This window comes from Rosa chinensis, chromosome 6 (assembly GCF_002994745.2).
Source record: "Rosa chinensis cultivar Old Blush chromosome 6, RchiOBHm-V2, whole genome shotgun sequence".
Taxonomy (NCBI): Eukaryota; Viridiplantae; Streptophyta; class Magnoliopsida; order Rosales; family Rosaceae; genus Rosa; species Rosa chinensis.
Window position 1 is genome coordinate 13,254,235 of NC_037093.1, and position 17,615 is coordinate 13,271,849.

General features: G+C 45.7%; 1 non-coding gene and 1 pseudogene across 1 annotated transcript; one reads left to right on the forward strand and one right to left on the reverse strand.

Moving 5' to 3' along the window:
* The first annotated feature begins 254 nt into the window (after positions 1-254).
* Positions 255-8,936, forward strand: LOC112170843 (annotated as a pseudogene).
* A 7,116-nt stretch (positions 8,937-16,052) lies between these two features.
* On the reverse strand, positions 16,053-16,156 carry LOC112174974. Its single transcript, XR_002926279.1, has one exon. It is a non-coding gene; the product is annotated as a small nucleolar RNA R71 (small nucleolar RNA).
* Between the last annotated feature and the right edge of the window lie 1,459 nt (positions 16,157-17,615).

Genomic DNA, 17,615 nt, shown 5'->3' on the forward strand with positions numbered 1-17,615 from the left:
CGGCTTCCCTCAGCATCCAAGCGAGCGACTTCACCCTCCAGCCGCTTGATTTCCGCTTGTTTAGCGGCGGACTCCCGCTGAAGGATCTCAATTTTCTTCTCCTTCGCAGTCACCCGGTCACGCACCAGAGACATATCCTGCTCCAGCTTGGTGTACCGCTCATTTTGATCCAGGTGCCGCTCAATGGTAACGTTCAGCTTGCCCCTGGCATCCGCCGCATCGCAGTCGGCCTTTGTCAGACGCCGCTCGACGCTATGGTAACACCCTCGGTGGGGCGCATCGTTCTCTTCGCCGCGCCGCGCCGCAGGGCTGGCGTCCTCTCTTTCCTCGGCACCGCTTCACTCGCACCGCCGGTCCCCGCCTGGACGGCAGGCAGCCCATCACCACCGAGATGGGAGTGCTGCGGCATTGGCAGCACCACAGGAACCTCTGACTGGCTCAGCGCCAGTGTCTGTGGGTCCACCACCGTTTTTTGTGCCGCCATCCTGGAAGCATACATGGCTTCAAGGAAGTTGTCGATTTCAGCACGGTCCATGGCCTTCGCAAACGCGTCACGGCTAGCCTTGTTTCCCAGCGGAGTCTCTACAAAAATTAGTGGCAGGCCAGTTAGCATGGGACAACCTCACCAAAGGTACGATACGGCTAAGATTACTTACCAACGGCGCGCGTCAATTGTTGAGCTACCAACAACTCCCACCTGCTAAGGAGACGGAAGTCCAGCAAGTTGCGATTCCGCCAGCAACCTCTGATGCGTGCTACCCGGCACTCTTCCTCACGAGTTAAGTTGTACCGCAACCCCGCTGCACAAACAGGTCATCATCAGTAGAGTACTCAAAAAAAAAAAAAAAAAAAAACAGAAATCACGCCAGTCGTGTTCAGCGGAAACAACAAAACAACCTCGGATGGGCTGAAATTCTGACTTAATTCTAAACCACGGCTCCCCCTCGTTAGCCCCCGGCAGGTACTCCCATCCAGCTGTGGCAACGCAAAACGAGCCCCGCCAGTACGACATTGAGTCCCGCAGGTTTTCGATCAGCTTGGGCGCTCCTTGCCGACGGCTGAGGTTTACTTGCCCTCTACAACCCTGGCGCTTCACGTACACCAGTTCATAGAAATGCAACACCTCCGCCACGGTCGGTCCTTCGCAACCAGACAACCGCCACAACGAGTTCAGCGACAGCAGTAACCGCCACATGTTGGGGCACACTTGCCCAAAGGCGATGCCGAACTTGCATAGCAGAATCTGAAGGTTGGGCACCAGCGGGAGGGTCACTCCCTCGCGGAATATAGCCTCGTGCACCGCGGCATGGCCCACCGGCAAAATCGAAGCTTTCTCCTCTACCGACGGTGGACGTAGCTTCACTGCCCCGGGCAACCGGAACACCCGCATCAGCCAGTTGACGGCAACCACTGTCATCCTACCTCCCGCCTCGTCAACGGGAGTGCAGTCCTCGAACACCCACGCAGACTCGGTATCCTCCCCCGTGTCACCTCCCCCGCCAGCGGAACCGCTGGCGGCACTATTACTTTCTAGCCGCTCTTCATACAAAGTATGCCCAGCGGCAGCCTCCCCTGCCCTAGAACTCTCCGGACGCGACGCACGACCCATATCTACGTCCCACGGAATGGTCTGTAACGGCTCGACTTCTAGCGGTTCTGGCAGTGAGGTTCCTGCACGGGCAGACGGACGCAACGAGTCAATAAAATTTCTATCCGCCGCGCTGAACGACACTTCAGATCCGGAATCCTCACTGCTCGAGATCTCTATGACGTCGGCCATCCCAAAATCCCTAAAACCCAAATCAGTTAGCTCACACAGGATCTAACCTATCCCTATAACAGTTAGTGCCCAAGGACATCAACAACACTCAACCCAGAAAATGCCAAAACAAGAACAAACCGACTAAAACCCAGATTCGACCATCTAGAAAAGCCTTAACAACCCCAATTGTCAATCACAACCACCCTTCCCCAAACCCACTCACACCCTCACAGTACGTCAACAAAGAACATATCACAAAAAACCCAGAAATCCAACAACGCAGACACCCAATCAAACAGGAAAAAGGCCAGATTACCAACCTTGACAGTGGAGCCTCTGACAGCAGTGTGCACACTACTCTTCGTAGCCGGAGATCGTCTGTTCGTCCACGCACAAGAACTCGCCGATATCGCCTCGCCTTTCTCCTCCGATTTCAAAGACAAAACACTTAAAGACGACGAGGGCACAGTTCGAAGTTTAGAGCAGTGCCAAATATGCGACCTTCCCCCCCTTTTATGTCAACGTCAAACAATCCCACGCCGTCCGTTTAAAAAACGACATCGACTGCCAGCCGTACGCGTGTCCAACAGCTGCAGTTACTCTCCGGATTAACCGAGGCGTCGCCTCGGTTACGAAATCCATCATTACTTGACATTAATGGGGAGGAGACGGCTCGACGAGGGAGACACGCCTCCGCACGCTAACCCTTTAGGGGCTTGCAACGTGTCCACCACCATCAGGCGAAGCGTCCGACAGAAGCCACAACTTTTGGGTAAAAGACTCCAAGTATCGAAGTCCGCTGAGCGAAACCCCACTAGCGGAACTTCTCACTTGTCATCTTCCAAGTATCGAGGTCCGCTGAGCGAAACCCCGCTAGCGGAACTTCTAGTCATCTTCCAAGTATCGAGGTCCGCTGAGCGAAACCCCGCTAGCAGAACTTTTCACTTGTCATCCTCCAAGTATCGAAGTCCGCTGAGCGAAACCCCGCTAGCCGAACTTCTCACTTTTCATCCTCCAAGTATCGAAGTCCGTTGACCGAAACCCCGCTAGCGGAACTTCTCACTTTTCATCCTCCAAGTATCGAAGTCCGCTGAGCGAAACTTCTCACGTGTCATCTTCCAAGTATCGAAATCCGCTGAGCAAAACCCCGCTAGCAGAACTTCACTTGTCTTCCACTTGACAATTTGCAAGGGGCAGCCTAGGCTATACATGGCACTTCCGGTAGGGCCCTCTCCATCTTGCAAACCTTGTGCGTTGCTGAGCACAGTTCCGCTCAGTAACCACGGCCGAACACGTCTACCCGACGCTGTTTTCCTGCTGCATCCAGCGGGGGGTATCCGCCAGCGGCGGATCCCGAGGCTACGCCTCATTCTGCCAACGACCGCCACGCGGCGTTGAGGTCAGATCATCCCTACGGGACACGGGGACTTGTCAACAGTCTACGACGACCCTGATCAGGTACGTTGACCCCCGCCACTCGGGTACTAAGATTGGGCTCGCTACCCAACACCTTCTGCTCTGCGCAGCTTCCCCTCATCAAACAATTTGCCGACCATCCGGAGGTCCACCTTGGCTAGGGAGTGGGGGACTCCCTGGCAGGCCTGGCAGGGGCCCACCCGAAAGGGTATAAAGCGTTTGCTCAGTAAATCCATGGTTGACAACGCACTGACGCTAATTATGCTGTTGCAAGTCTAGCGGAAGTAACGCTTCACACCGCCGATCAACTCCCCAACCAAGATTGCCCTCCTTGACTGGGGACTTGGGGACTTGTACCTACATGTGCTAGAACGAGCATAATTAGCTATAATGAGCCACGCTCATTGTACCGCCGAAGGTACCGAATCTCACCAAGGGGATGACCTGCGAGGTCACGGCCAGACGGGCTACCGCTCGAGCCCCGGACCGCCCCCAGATCACCGCTGACGCGCCATCACGCACCGCGTCAAGATAGCATCAGAAGCCCCTGACGCTGGGAATCGAAGCACATCAGTCCCACATCGGAAACAAGAAGAAGATCAACCCCTTCCTCGCCTATAAAAGGTTCTCTCCTCTCTCCTCATTAATTACGCAATTACTACTCATTTATTGTTATGCTGCGCATATACAGTGACTGACTTAGGCATCGGAGAAGTGAAGACCGCCCAACGCGGTCTCCCTCTGACGCCCTGTCTATCGTGTTGCAGTAACAGGAATCACCCAATCCTAGGAGTAGCGGTCTGCCTACCGGACCCACGTTAAGCAAGGAATTGGCTACCGCCGGACTTGAGCATTAACACCCGAATATTTGAGTTTACCCAAGAAGTGAACGTGATAGAAGATCCCGATCAGAATTGACGCCTAACCGAAGTCCTTGCAATAGAGGCTTTGGAACCTAACGGCCGAGAGGGTTAACAATCATTTGATAAGAAGTCAGATACATGAGCAAATCAGATCAGAACCTCGCTTGGTCATTCGGCCACGAGTTGGCACACCCCTGCATCAAGAAGGACGATTCAACCACAAGTCCCTTGGCCCTCATTTCGGTCGAGACGATTTTGAGGCAAACACACCCTTAATAAATCTTTAACCTAACTATCATGATACTTTATGGAATTAATGATAGTTAATGCTATCATTAGACAATGGAATCATAGTTGATATAGTTGCGATTGGTCTCCACGGATCATAATTCTTACGTTCTGGTTAATTATGGCTGTGAGCAGGCTTATTGCATCCTGTAGCCTCTTCATGTTCATCAATTTTTCTCTTTCCTTTGCACAACCACTTTCCTTCAGTTTCAATCCATCTAGCCACCTTAGTACAAACAACATACTCTACGAAGGTGCAGCAGCCAAGCCTTCGAGAGTCATTGAACTCAATGCATATAGCAAGGATCATTTCAGGGTTGGCCGGGCCACATAAGCTGAGCCTTTGCACTTATGGGACTCTAGGTCGCAGGCAGACTTCACTACTAATTTCTCATTTGTTGTCGACACTCTTAACGATTCCCGCTCTGGTGATGGATTTGGCTTTTTCTTGCTCCTGTTCACTTTCCCATTCCACCTAACTCAGTTGGTGCTCATCTAAGAATGTTCAACACCTCCACACGTTTTTAACCTCAATGAATCAAATTGTAATGGTTGAGTTCGACACCAGGTCCGATAAATAGGTTGATCCACAAGGAAAACACGTTGGGATCGATGTCAACACCCTCTGCTCAGTCGTTAATGCCAGTTGGAATGCAAGCAGCAATAGTGGGAAGGAGGGTCATGTACGGATAAGTTACAATTCTACTACCTAAAACTTTAGTGTGTATTGGACATATAATGAAAGTCAAAATAACCCTGTTTTTGCATGGAACTCTTCTCTTTCTTATCCTATTTACCTTAGAAAGGTGCTTCCTGAGTGGGTCACAGTTGGTTTTTTAGATTCTACAGGATTCGGCCTTGAGCGCCACTCTATAAAATCATGGGAATTCAGTTCAAATTTGGATTTTGATGAAAGGATTGTTAAATGAAAGAAGACTACCTTGATTGTGGTTGTTGTAGTTTCCTTCTCTGTTCTAATGATTTTTGTACTTGTGTGCTAGTTTCTAGTAAGGAAGAGAATCAAAAGGATTTGTGGAAATAATTACTTCAATGTTGGGCAAAAATCTATGAATACAGATCTTGAGAGACTAGCCTTGCTAAGACGATTTACTTACCAAGAATTATTTGCAGCATACAAGGCTAGGCCATGGAGGATCTGGACAAGTTTATAAAGGATTTGTACAAGATGTAGGCGGTGCAGTTACTGTCAAGAGAATCTTTGCACAATCTGAACAGTATGAGAAAATCTTTACAAATGAAGTCAAGATAATAAGCCGCATAATACATCGATACCTGGTACAGTTCATTGGATGGTGTCATGAGCAAGGTGAATGCTTACTTGTTTATGCATACATGCCAAATAGCAGCCTTGATGAGCATCTATTTGGTTGTAGAACAAGCCTGTTATGGGATTTTAGGTACAAGATAGCCTTGGGCTTGGCCTCGGCCATTCATTATCTACATGAAGATGCAGAGCAGTGGGTGCTTCACAGGGATATTAAATCAGCTAACGTGCTATTGGACAATGATTCCAATACTAAGCTTGGAGATTTTGGCATTGCTAAGCTTATGGATTCTTGGTTTAGGACTCAAACAGCAGGGGTGGTATGGACTTTTGGATACATGACACCAGAATATGCAAATGGAGGAAGGACTAGTAAAGAATCAGACTAGTAAAGGAGATTTTGGCATTGCTAAGCTTGGAGTTGTAGCCTTGAAACTGGTATGTGGAAGGCGAACTTACGAGGATGGAGATTATCACTTGCCACTTTATTGGTGGGTTTGGCAGCTGTACCTTGCTGGAAATCTTCTTGATGTAGTCGACGAGAGATTAGAGATGATATTTGATCGAAATGAAATAGAATGCTTGTTAATGTTGGGTTATGGTGCACTCACCCAAAAAGCAAGGAGAGACCAAAAGCAGGACAAGTAATGAAGATTCTTCAGCTTGAAGCACCATTGCCGAAACTCCCAGCAAACATGTATGGTCATCATCTACTGCCTCAACTTCAACAACATGCTGGTTCCTCTCAGGTATCCATGACTTCTAGCTTCGATACAGTGGGTCGCTAAGTAGTACAACAACAACCACCAATCAGTTTCAAGGGCAACATAAAGGAGGTGGAGTTGGCTTAAGAAGTGAGTTTACAATTTAATTTCTGATTATATTTGTGGGTTTGAATTAGATAGGCATTTGTGCTTGAAGGTGTAAATTGGAAAATGATACACAATTTTATGGTTCTATGTACCAAGCTACATGTTTAGACATGTATCATTTTCTTCATTAAAAATTTGTCTGTTTTCACCTGACTCATGCTTGTATCATGATACCATATTTATAAATTCTTTATAATTAATGAAATAAAATATGTGTTGTCAGTAATAAATACAAGGAAATAAGGGGAAATAGTGATTCCTTTAAGGAACCACTTTCCCCCTTATTTTTCATTCCCTCAGGAAAGTATCTCCTTTCCTTTTGTATCCCAAATGCAAAAAATGAACAAATATCATTTCGTGATGCTTACTTTCTGTGAACCAAATATGACCTAAGGTTGGTAGTAGCTATCATCCATTGACATATAATGAAGCAAGAAATAACACTATCATGCAAATACTATTGGCAACTCAAACCTTGCAAGGTAAGGCTCAAGCATATTTCTCTTTGCTTTGCAGTTCAAAATACCTCCTAACATGGTTCGAAAATTCGCTAGGCGCTAGTCGGGCAGTGACTAGGAGACTAGCGCCCTAGGCAGGCAGTCTTTATTTGTTTAATTTATAATCTATATTTATAGGGAGAAAATTTTACAAACAGTACCCGAACTAAGGCCGACTCCTAACTTCAATACTCGACTATGCAAAACTATCACTTTGGTACCCCAAGTTTGAAGCTCGACCTAAGAATGATACACGCCGTCCATCACATCGTTAAGTCTTTGCTACGTGGCAAACCATGAGGGCCCTCAAAATATGCCACATGGTTAGCTACTTAACGCTGTGATGGACGGCGTGTACCATTTTTGGGTCGGACTTCAAAATTGGGGTATCAAAGTGATAGTTTTGCATAGTCGGGTACTGAAGTTAAGAATGAGCCTTAGTTCGGGCACTGTTTGTAACATTTTCTCATTTATAGGATATAAACACACATATATATATATAAGAATATATATACACTTAAAAAGTATATCTAAACACTTATTATAATTAGCAAATAAGAATAATATGAATTTTCTATAAGATAATTCCAGTGCAGGTCGAACACATGGCCTGATGGTTCCCTATTCAGATACAAACTCACAAACCCAACAGATTAGAGAACCCAAAATTTCAACTGCACCTTCAATCTTCCAAAACCAATACGTAGATCACCAAAATCAATTTTCCACAAAGAGAATGTGATCATACCAACCAAACACAAGCCCAACTCTGTGCACACAAGTCCTATCCTGCCTATCATCCCAAACATCCATCCACCCACAACAAATCCCTGAAATGAAAATTGAAAAGTGGCGGCAAAAACATTGAGCTTGAAGAAGATGATTGTGGCCACCCATATCTTCCCTCTTAATAGTGTTTATGAACCATGAATCGGAGCGGTCAAGGAGCTCACGATGTCTCAGCGATTGTGTATCAAGATCTGATGAGGAAGGAAGAGAAATTTCAACGCCGACGCCCAGCAAAACCTAGCCGCCTAGGCGGTTGCCCGAAACCCAGAACGCCCACCCCACCGACTTATCATTACTCATGGTGGAGACCAACCGCCCAGCGCCTCGGCGACCAAATTTTAGAACACTGCCTCCCATGAAAAAGCTAAATAAAGCCAGACACATTGTTTTGCCTCATTAAAAATCCTCTCATAAAAAATAAATAATAAGGCTTACACCTGCATAAAATTATTCTCCAGTAAATGCCTCCTATAAAAATTAAAATAAGAACTGTTTCATTCTAAACCAAATGTTGGTGGAATTTAGCCACTTAAAGTCGAATTTGAGATCTGAGTGATAAAAATTAAAATTAAAATCAAGCCAAACCAAATACATTTTTGAAACAAATAAAACCTAGCTCTGCTAGGGTTGGGGATCATAGCCACCTGGCTTTGTATCTCAAAATTTCTTCTCTGCTCTTGCTGATGGAGACACCGAAAAACTTTTGCCTCTTTCTTTTTCAGTTTTTTTTTTCATTGATAGTGGCGGAGAGCCGGTGGTGATGGTTGTCCTAGGTTGGGTTTCAATCTAACTCTGGGCCCTGGTGGGTGTTCTACAATTGGTGATAAGTGAATCCATCATTTGGATCTTAATCGAGGCGGGTTCCAGGGGCTGATCGAGGAGGGTGATTGGCCACTAACTGGTGGACATTTTGAGGATTTCAACCTATGGGGTTTTACAGCAAGGTTGGACGCTGCGCTTGGGTATTTGATCTGGTCAGGTTCTCTAGACATCAGTGAAGGCATGCTGGTCGACCACAGGGTGGTGGTGGATGGCTGGTGCTGCCAGAATGCTAGGGCTGATGATGTAAGAAGAGGCGACGACTTGGTGAGGCTAGGATGGGTGCCCTTAGCTACTCTACTAGGGTTTCCCACTTCCTTGGGGGCTAGTGGACTTGGGTTTTAGTTTGTTATCCTTAGGCTGGATTTTCATTAGAGGCCTTTAATTTTTTATTTATTTTGTTATGATGGATGGAGAATCGTCGACCTCCTTGCTTAGAGTAGCTCCAACAACTTCCCCATATATATTTTAATTTTTCTCCACTTAGGGAAAAATGAGTATCTTTTGCTCCAACAGATTCCCTATAAATATCCCGGTACTTATATGAGCATTTGCAAGCATAATTAGCTATAATGAGCCATGCTCATGATCCCGCCAGCGGTACCAAATACGGCCAACTGTGTGACCTACAGAAACACAGCCAAGCAGGCTACCGCCTGAGCCTCAGCTCACCCCCGATCACAGCTAACCCGCCGCCACGCGCCGCGCCAAGATAGCATCAGAAGCTCCAGAAGCTAGGAACTGAAGCACATCAGTCCTACATCGAAAACATGGAAGAGCTCAGCCTCTTCCCTACCTATAAAAGGTTCTCTCCTCTTTCCTCATTAATTACGCATTTACTACTTACCTACTGTTATTCTGTCAACATAAATACATTGACTAACTTATGCATCCGAGAAGAGAAGACCGCCCAGTGCGGTCTCCCTCTGACGCCGGTTTGTATTTCACTTGATAGGTAGCGGAAGCTCTGAGAACATTGCAAGTAATAGTCCACCCATCAGACTAGCATTAACAAAGACTTGGGCCACCGCTCAAATCTTAACATTAACATTGGCGCCGTCTGTGGGAACCCTTAAACAAAAGGCCATCCCACCACAACAATCACCAGGACTAAAGGTAGTTGGGGAAACGCTGAGGAGCAAGCGGATCAATCTGCCAACCCCGCGGCTAACGTTAACTGAACACTATTAAGCACTCCGGTCAACCCTAGCGTGGCAGGGCTCATCCCAGGTCCCGCTGACCCAAACTATAGTGGAGGCACGACCTGGCAGCAGTAGCCCACCGGGCCAGGATCTCGCCGCTATGTAGGAGCTGGCATTGGCGGACCTCCATAAGGTGAATAGGGAGAGTGAACAAGAGCGTAGAGAGAAGGCCGAGGCCCAAAAGCAGGTGGCCACGCTGATGTCAAAATTCGACGAACTGAAAAGGGTGTTGGAGGCAAACGCTAACCCAGTGCAGAGCGAGCAATTGAGGAGCACCAGACGTAGTTGACCTAATACTGGCAGATTGGTACCGGCACCAATAATACAGACGCAGGTACCGCCGAATCCCCAGAACTATTGGGAATGGGCCCACCTCCCCTACCCCGACTAATGATGGAACGGGAAGTGGAGTCACAGCCGCACACCAACAGCTCGGCGGCTAGGGCCAGAATTGAGGGCAATGCACCTGTCCCTAGGCGGGAGCAGGTTTAGCGGAATCTCCAGGCAGGGCCCGCTGGCGACACAACCGCCCTAATCCTAGAGAGGATGCAGCAATTAGAGCAAAGGATAATCCGAGCAGAGGCAGGTGCCCCAGCACCAATCCTAAATCCGCTTTTTGCGTCTAGACCAGGACCATTCACTGCTAGGATCTTGCAAGCCGTCAGACCAGCATATGCAAAGACACCAAAGATGTCACATTACAACGACATGACCGACCCCCTTCGTCCACACGGGCTTCAAAAAAGTCACTAACAACAAGGGATTTGATGACGCCACCCTCTGCCACTTGTTCAGCGAAACATTGGATAGTGAGGCGATGAGTTGGTTCTTTGAGTGCCCACTGGGATCCATCGACTCATTCCAGGCACTATCAAATGCTTTCCTTTCTCGGTTCATCCTGCTAGCCGCCGGACATCACAACACAAGTCAGTTGTTCAACGTCAAACAGGGCGCCGAGGAAACGTTGAAGGCATTTGTCACCAGGTAGCAGGCGGCAGCATCTCAGTGCCTCGATCTTGACAAATAATGGCATTGGCAGCCTTCAAGCAAGGACGCCTCAAGGGGCCACTTCTCTACCACCTCAATTACAATTACCCAAATGCCACGTATGACCACGTCATGGGCGAGGCAGTCATCCATGCACAGGCAGAATTCATCACATATGGAGAAACCCCACCATCACTGCCAACACCGGCAAAGTCCGCTCAGCCCTCCTCCAGCCATCAGGAAACCGCTAACAAAACCTCTGTTACGTCGCCAACTGATAAGAAGAGAGAGTGGCAACATGGCAACTACCAGAGCAAGCGGCAGAAGGACCAACATCACAACAAGGGCAACCGCTCATCCAATGGGGATAACAGTAACAAACAGACAGAGTCCTCTCAGCGGTATGCAGTGTTTGCAGTCCTCACAGCCTCATATAAGGAGATATACAACCAATGCAAGGACCAGATTCCGCCACCACCCACAAGAAAACACCCAAGGGTGGGGAAGCCCAAGAATACCGGCAAGTGGTGCAAATACCACGAGGACAACAGTCACAACACCAACAACTGCAATGCTCTCAAAACAGCTATTGAGATTCTGTACCGTGATGGTAAGATGGAACAATTCAAAGTGTGCCAACCACCACCTGTGGTCGCCAACATCGAACCCATACGCCGAATCAACACCATCGATGACGGTGCTCCAAGCATGAACATGTCTCATATGCACGCGCTAACCTCCCCAAAGAATTTTGCAACATCCGCTAAGCTCCCAAGGTCTGGCTGGGAACCCATCACCTCCTCAGAGGAGGAGGAGCGCGGAGTACGTCTGCCCCACTACGATCCGTTCTTGATTGACGCCATACTTGACAAGTGGTTAGTGGGAAGGGTCCTTGTTGATAGAGGATCCGCTGTCAATGGCTGCTACAACCAATTCTAGCGGAACAGAAAACCACTCCAAGATCATGAGCCGCTGCTCAGCTTCTCTGGTGACGTCACGCAACCACTCGGTTCTGACTACATGCAACTAGTTATCGGCGCTAGTCCATGTACAGCGGAGATACATACGGGGTTCATCATTGTCGATTTCTCCAGTTCCTATAATGCCATCATCGGTCGATTGACACTCAACAAGCTCAAGTGCATCATAGCCGGTTACATGCTTCTCATGAAGTTCCCCACACCCAATGGGACGGGATGTGTGAAAGGAAGTCAGCAGCTGGCACGAGAGTGCTACTCAACGACTGTGGCACGGTCGACGTGCTGCCATGAGATCTTAACGGTAGGAAACAGAGCACCGTTGGAAAGTATTTTCGAGGATCCTAGGGATGACGAGGAGAAGTATGTCAAAAAGGAGCCTGTCAACCCAGAAACATCCTTGAGGGTTATCATCATCTCCGACAAACACCCTGAGCGGACAATCCTCATCGGCGCTCAATTAGCCCAGAGATAGCGGCTGAACTCACCTAGTTTCTACGTGACAACGCCGCCGTCTTTGTAGGTCCTACGCTGATATGCCGGGCATCTCCCCTGAGAGTATCACACACAAGTTGTGCATAAAACCGTCCTTCTATCCTGTCAAGCAGCGGTGAAGGGCCTTCGATGAAGAAATATATCGTGCAATAGGGGAATAGGTCGCCAAACTTCAGAACATTGGGTTCATCCGCCAAGTTAATTACGCTCAATGGATTTCCAACTTGGTTATGGTCAAGAAGCCCAACGGAAAGTGGCGGATGTGTGTTGACTTCAATGGTCTTAACAAGGCATGCCCAAAGGATAGCTTCCCGCTACCCCGCATTGATCAACTGGTCGATGCAATCGTTGGACACGAACTGCTAAGCATGATAGATGCCTTCTTTGGCTATAATCAGATCAACATGCATCCCGACGACCAGGAATGCACCACCTTCACTACCGATAAGGAATGCCTTTCGGTTTGAAGAACGCCGGTGCAACTTATCAGCGGTTGATGAATACCATTTTGGCTGAGCATCTCGGCAAGATAATAGAGGTATATGTGGACAACATGTTAGTCAAAAGCATCAAGGCCAGCAGACACGTGGCAAACCTCAGAATTATATTTGCCATTCTCTGGCTTATGGCATGCGCCTCAACCTAGAAAAATGTTTCTTTGGCGTCACCGCCAGCAAATTTCTGGGCTACATCGTAAGTGAATGGGGCATAGAGGCCAATCCTGACAAGGTGCAGGCCATCTTCAACATGAAGGCTCCGGAATGGAAGGTGCACGTTCAGAGCCTCCAGGGAAAACTAACCACCCTATCTCGGTTCATCTCTAGACTCACTGACAAGTGCCTCCCATTTTTCAAAGTGCTGAAGAGGACCCACAAGAAGGTAATTGACTAGACACCAGATTATGAGGCGGCATTCCAAAGCTTGAAGGAATACTTGGCATCAGTCCCACTTCTTTCCATTCCTGTACCATGGGAGGTACTGTACATCTACTTGGAGGTATCCCCATCAGGGATAATCTGCACCATTGTACGACGAGAGGGCTAAGAGGAGCTCCCCGTATTCTACGCCGGTAGGAGCATGAATGGGGCGATGATTACACGCATTTCTATGCATGTAATTGTATCTAAAACATGATAAATTAGCTAATCCTCAAGTTAATTATTATGTAATTAATCCATTTTCATTTATATTGTAGTAAATAAGCGGAGTTGTGGATTTCGGAAGAAGTTGTGCAAAATTGGAGTAAAATGAAGTTTTCGACAAAAGGACAAAAAGTCAACGCCAAGTCAACTGTGGTGAATGACATCAAAGAAGCGGAATCGGATTACCTTCGATAATATACCCGAAAGGGAACCGACATGAGAAAAAGAAAAAAAAGAAAAAAAAAAGAGAGAACAAAATAAGAGGAAGCACAGCTTGATTAATTAAGTAACTAATCAAGTGGTTGATTAATTACCTTAATTAAGTAAGCAAAAAGGGAATAGCATGCACACCCCCCACTTGCATGTGATGCGGCCAATTAAGAAAAGAAAAAGAAATTTTTTTTTTGTTTCTTTTTGTCATCCAATCAGATGCTAGCATTCCCTATCCCTCCTCACCAACTAGCATGTGGAGATTATCAATTATCCTCACCACCCATATATATATATATATATATATATATCCCCTCCTCTCCAACCAGCCGCAAACTCCACAAAAACTCCAGATCCTCTCTCTTCTTCAACAGTGCCGCAACACATACCACCCACCTCCATTTTTATCCTTCCTTCCCATTTTCTCTCACCCATCACCTCACACTCTCTCCCCTTCCCTTCTTCATTTTCAAATTTCAATCTTTTGAGATTGGACACTCAAGGCTTCAAGGAAATCATCATCAAGAGCACACATCCATTTTTGGGTAGTTGAGTGAACAAATTATTTAGTTCATACTAGCTCATAGTTAGAAGTGACCAAACTAACTCTCCTCTCTCTTCCTTATTATCTCTTTCATAATTTTTCTATGCTTTTGATGATGTATTTGAGTATGGGTAGTGAGTAGTTCAATTTTGGGAGTTAGGGTTGTGAAGCCCTAACTCATCTTGTATAAATATTGATGCTTTAATTTTAATAAATGCAATTTCCATTGTGTATGCTTTAAATCCGAATTTATTGGTCCTTAGAAGCATGTTTCTAGGCTTTGTCACCCTTTGAAATTATGTTGTGGGCAATTGTGATGAGTAGATTGATAAATTGACAACTTATTGGTCTTGTTGCATCTAGGATTTTAGTGTGGAACCATTAGCTAGCTTAATTGTAGCTAAGCTTACTTGAGTCTCTATTATCTTGCTCTCTAGGCCTCTAATTTTGGATATTGCGGCCTTAACCGGCGTAATGCCCAAATTAGAGAGTTGATTTTGGCCCTAACCAGCATAATCGATATACCGAAAGGATAATTGGTTTAGTAGCCTTGATCGGTACTAGATACGGGACTTGACACATATAGGAAATGCATACATTTGTGAAATTGGCGTCGATATTTGCAAGATAGTTAGTGTGAATCACCCGAAACTCCCATGTTCCCATTAATTTGAAAATTCAAATTTAATTTCTTGCTTGATAATTAATTGTTTGCTTTTATTTTAGTTTGCATTTAATTTAGTTAATTCTCAATTCAAAACTCCCAAACAAAATTCTACCTTCCATTGTGCATAACTCATTTGGGCTACAAGTTAGTGGCTTTGATTAGGCTCAGTGTGAGCTAAGCCAAGTATTGCCGAGGCTTGGTGACTTGTGAATATTATTTTGCTTTATTTCATTTTTATTTTTCATTGTATGCTTTTAAGTTACTCTAGCGCCAATTACCTCGGTTAGGTCCAACGCCTAATCCCCGAGGTACGATAATCAAGGTTCAAATATTTCCCTTACTTGACAACGATTCGTATGCTTGCGAGAGTTTATGAATCAAGTCAATGGCTCCATTGCTGGGGACTAGGGTCTTCGGATCTTAATCCCTTGGTAATTGGCATTTTCGGTCACTTTTAGCATACTTTTATTTTTATTTTTACTTATATATCTTGTTTCTTTGTTTAGTTGCTTATTTTTCGTTTTGATTTTTCATTTATTTGGTTAGTTTAGTCTAATTTAGTATTACTTGTTGTCTTTCATTTCTTACCCCTCTAAATTATTTGTCAATTTTTCGTGGGTTGAATTGGTGCTTATCTTGCTTATATTTTGGTCATTAAGATACTCGATTTCTTATTGGTCCTTTCTACATAGGTATATGAGCGACACTCTACTACCTATCAATTTGAGAAGTGGTTGTGTTTTGCAAAGACTACCTAGAGGAAGACCAACAAGGAGAGTTAGGAGACCAAGACATCGCTCACAAGCACCTTCTAGGTCTCCTATTCGAGTAGTAGATATGGCCAACGAGCGTCAAGAACCACAAGATGAGGAGGAGATTCCATTGAGCCATTATTCATGTCCTAGCATTGTAAATGCTACATCTTGCATTGTGCTTCCTCCGACAAATGCCAACTTTGAGATCAAGCTAGCCTAACATGTTGTCTATTCTACCTACTTTCCATGGCATGGCTAGTGAGAGGCCGTATGATCATATAATTGAGTTTGATGCCATATGTTCCACTATGCACTTGGGAGGATTAACTTTGGAAGGATTGAAGCTTCGATTATTCCCATTTTCTTTGAAAGATCAAGCACGCACATGGTTTCATAAGCTCAAGCCACGATCCATTCTCTTTTGGGCCGATATGCAAAGAGTCTTCTTGAATACCTATTATCCACATCATCGAACTACTTATATTCGGGATAGCTTGACCAAGTTCTTTCAAGAGGATAATGAGACTTTTTATGATGCATGGGAGCGCTTCAAAGATATTGAGTTAGGTTGCCCTCATCATGGACTCACCAAGTGGCTTCTTTGCGAATCTTTCTACAATGGGTTGATTATTGATGATAGAAGGAGATTGGACAATGCTTCGGGTGGAAATTTTCTTAAGAAATGTCCTAATGCCACTTGGGATATTTGTGAGGAAGTGGCTACCCAATCCCGTCAATCGAATAATCATCAAAGGAGAAGAGGAGGTAGAGATTACTACACTACTTCTAGAGGTCGTGATTCACATGCATATGGTACTAGAGGCCGTGATGATCCTATGGAGTCTAGAGGCCGAGTTGATATGGAGCCTCGTGGTAGAGGTTTATATGATGTTTCTCATGTTTCTAGAGATGATGGAGCTATGAGTTCTAAGCTTGAGAGGCTTGAAGCAAAGATTGATAAGAAATTTGAGATGCTTCTTCAAGCGCAAAAGGGTAATCATACTTCTTCTTCACATGTCAAGAGTATTACTTCTTCACATATTTGCTTGATTTGTGAGTCCCCTAATCATTCTACTCATGATTGTCACTTGGCTTCACAATTTCCGGAATTTGTTGAGGAGCAAGTTAGAGCTATTAATTCTTATCAAAGGCCACTAAGAAATGATCCTTATTCTACTACATATAATCCGGGTTGGCGTAACCACACAAATTTCTCATGGAGAGATGGTGTAGGGTCCTCTAATGCACACCAAGGTGGTTCTCACTCATATGGAGGGAATCAAGGCCCCAATTCTTCATCTTTTGGTCTCCACGGTCATGGTAACACACAATTTGGTGCACAAAATTATTATGGGCAGCAAGCATCTAGTTACAATTCTCAAGGCCAAGGGCCATCTTTTGGTGCTACACATGCTTATGGAGGAGCCCCTACTCAAGGGTTTGGTCAAAGTTCCCATTCATTTAGAGGTGCCAATTCTACACAAAATGCTCCTCTTGGATTTCAAAATAGGCAAGCACCACAACCGGAACCAAAGAAGTCTCATATGGATGATATATTGGCCACCCTAGCTCAAAGTCATACTTCTCTTACACAAAGTCAAACAAAGACCGATCAAACTCTTAGTATTCTCGCTCAAGGTCAAAGGTCACTTGCACAATGTGTGGGGAAGTTAGAGATTCAATTGGGTCAAATGGCAAAGGAGCTTGGAGCACGTCCACAAGGAGCCCTACCTTCACAACCGGAGCCAAACCCAAGAGGAAAAGTCCATGAATGTAATGCCGTCACCACTTTACGTTCGGGAAAGGTATATGATAATTATGTTTACATGCCCTCATCTTCTAGTTTCCATTCAAATCCTTTATTTGTGCGTGAGGATTACTTGCATTCATATATATGGGGCCAAGAGGGAAGAAAATGTACCTTTTCGCCATGTTGTTGATGATCATTTGCAAACACATCATGATCCTTTTTATTATAAGGAGGATGAGACCGGAAGGGAAGAAAATGTACATTCCGGTAAATATGGAATGCGTGATGTGACTTT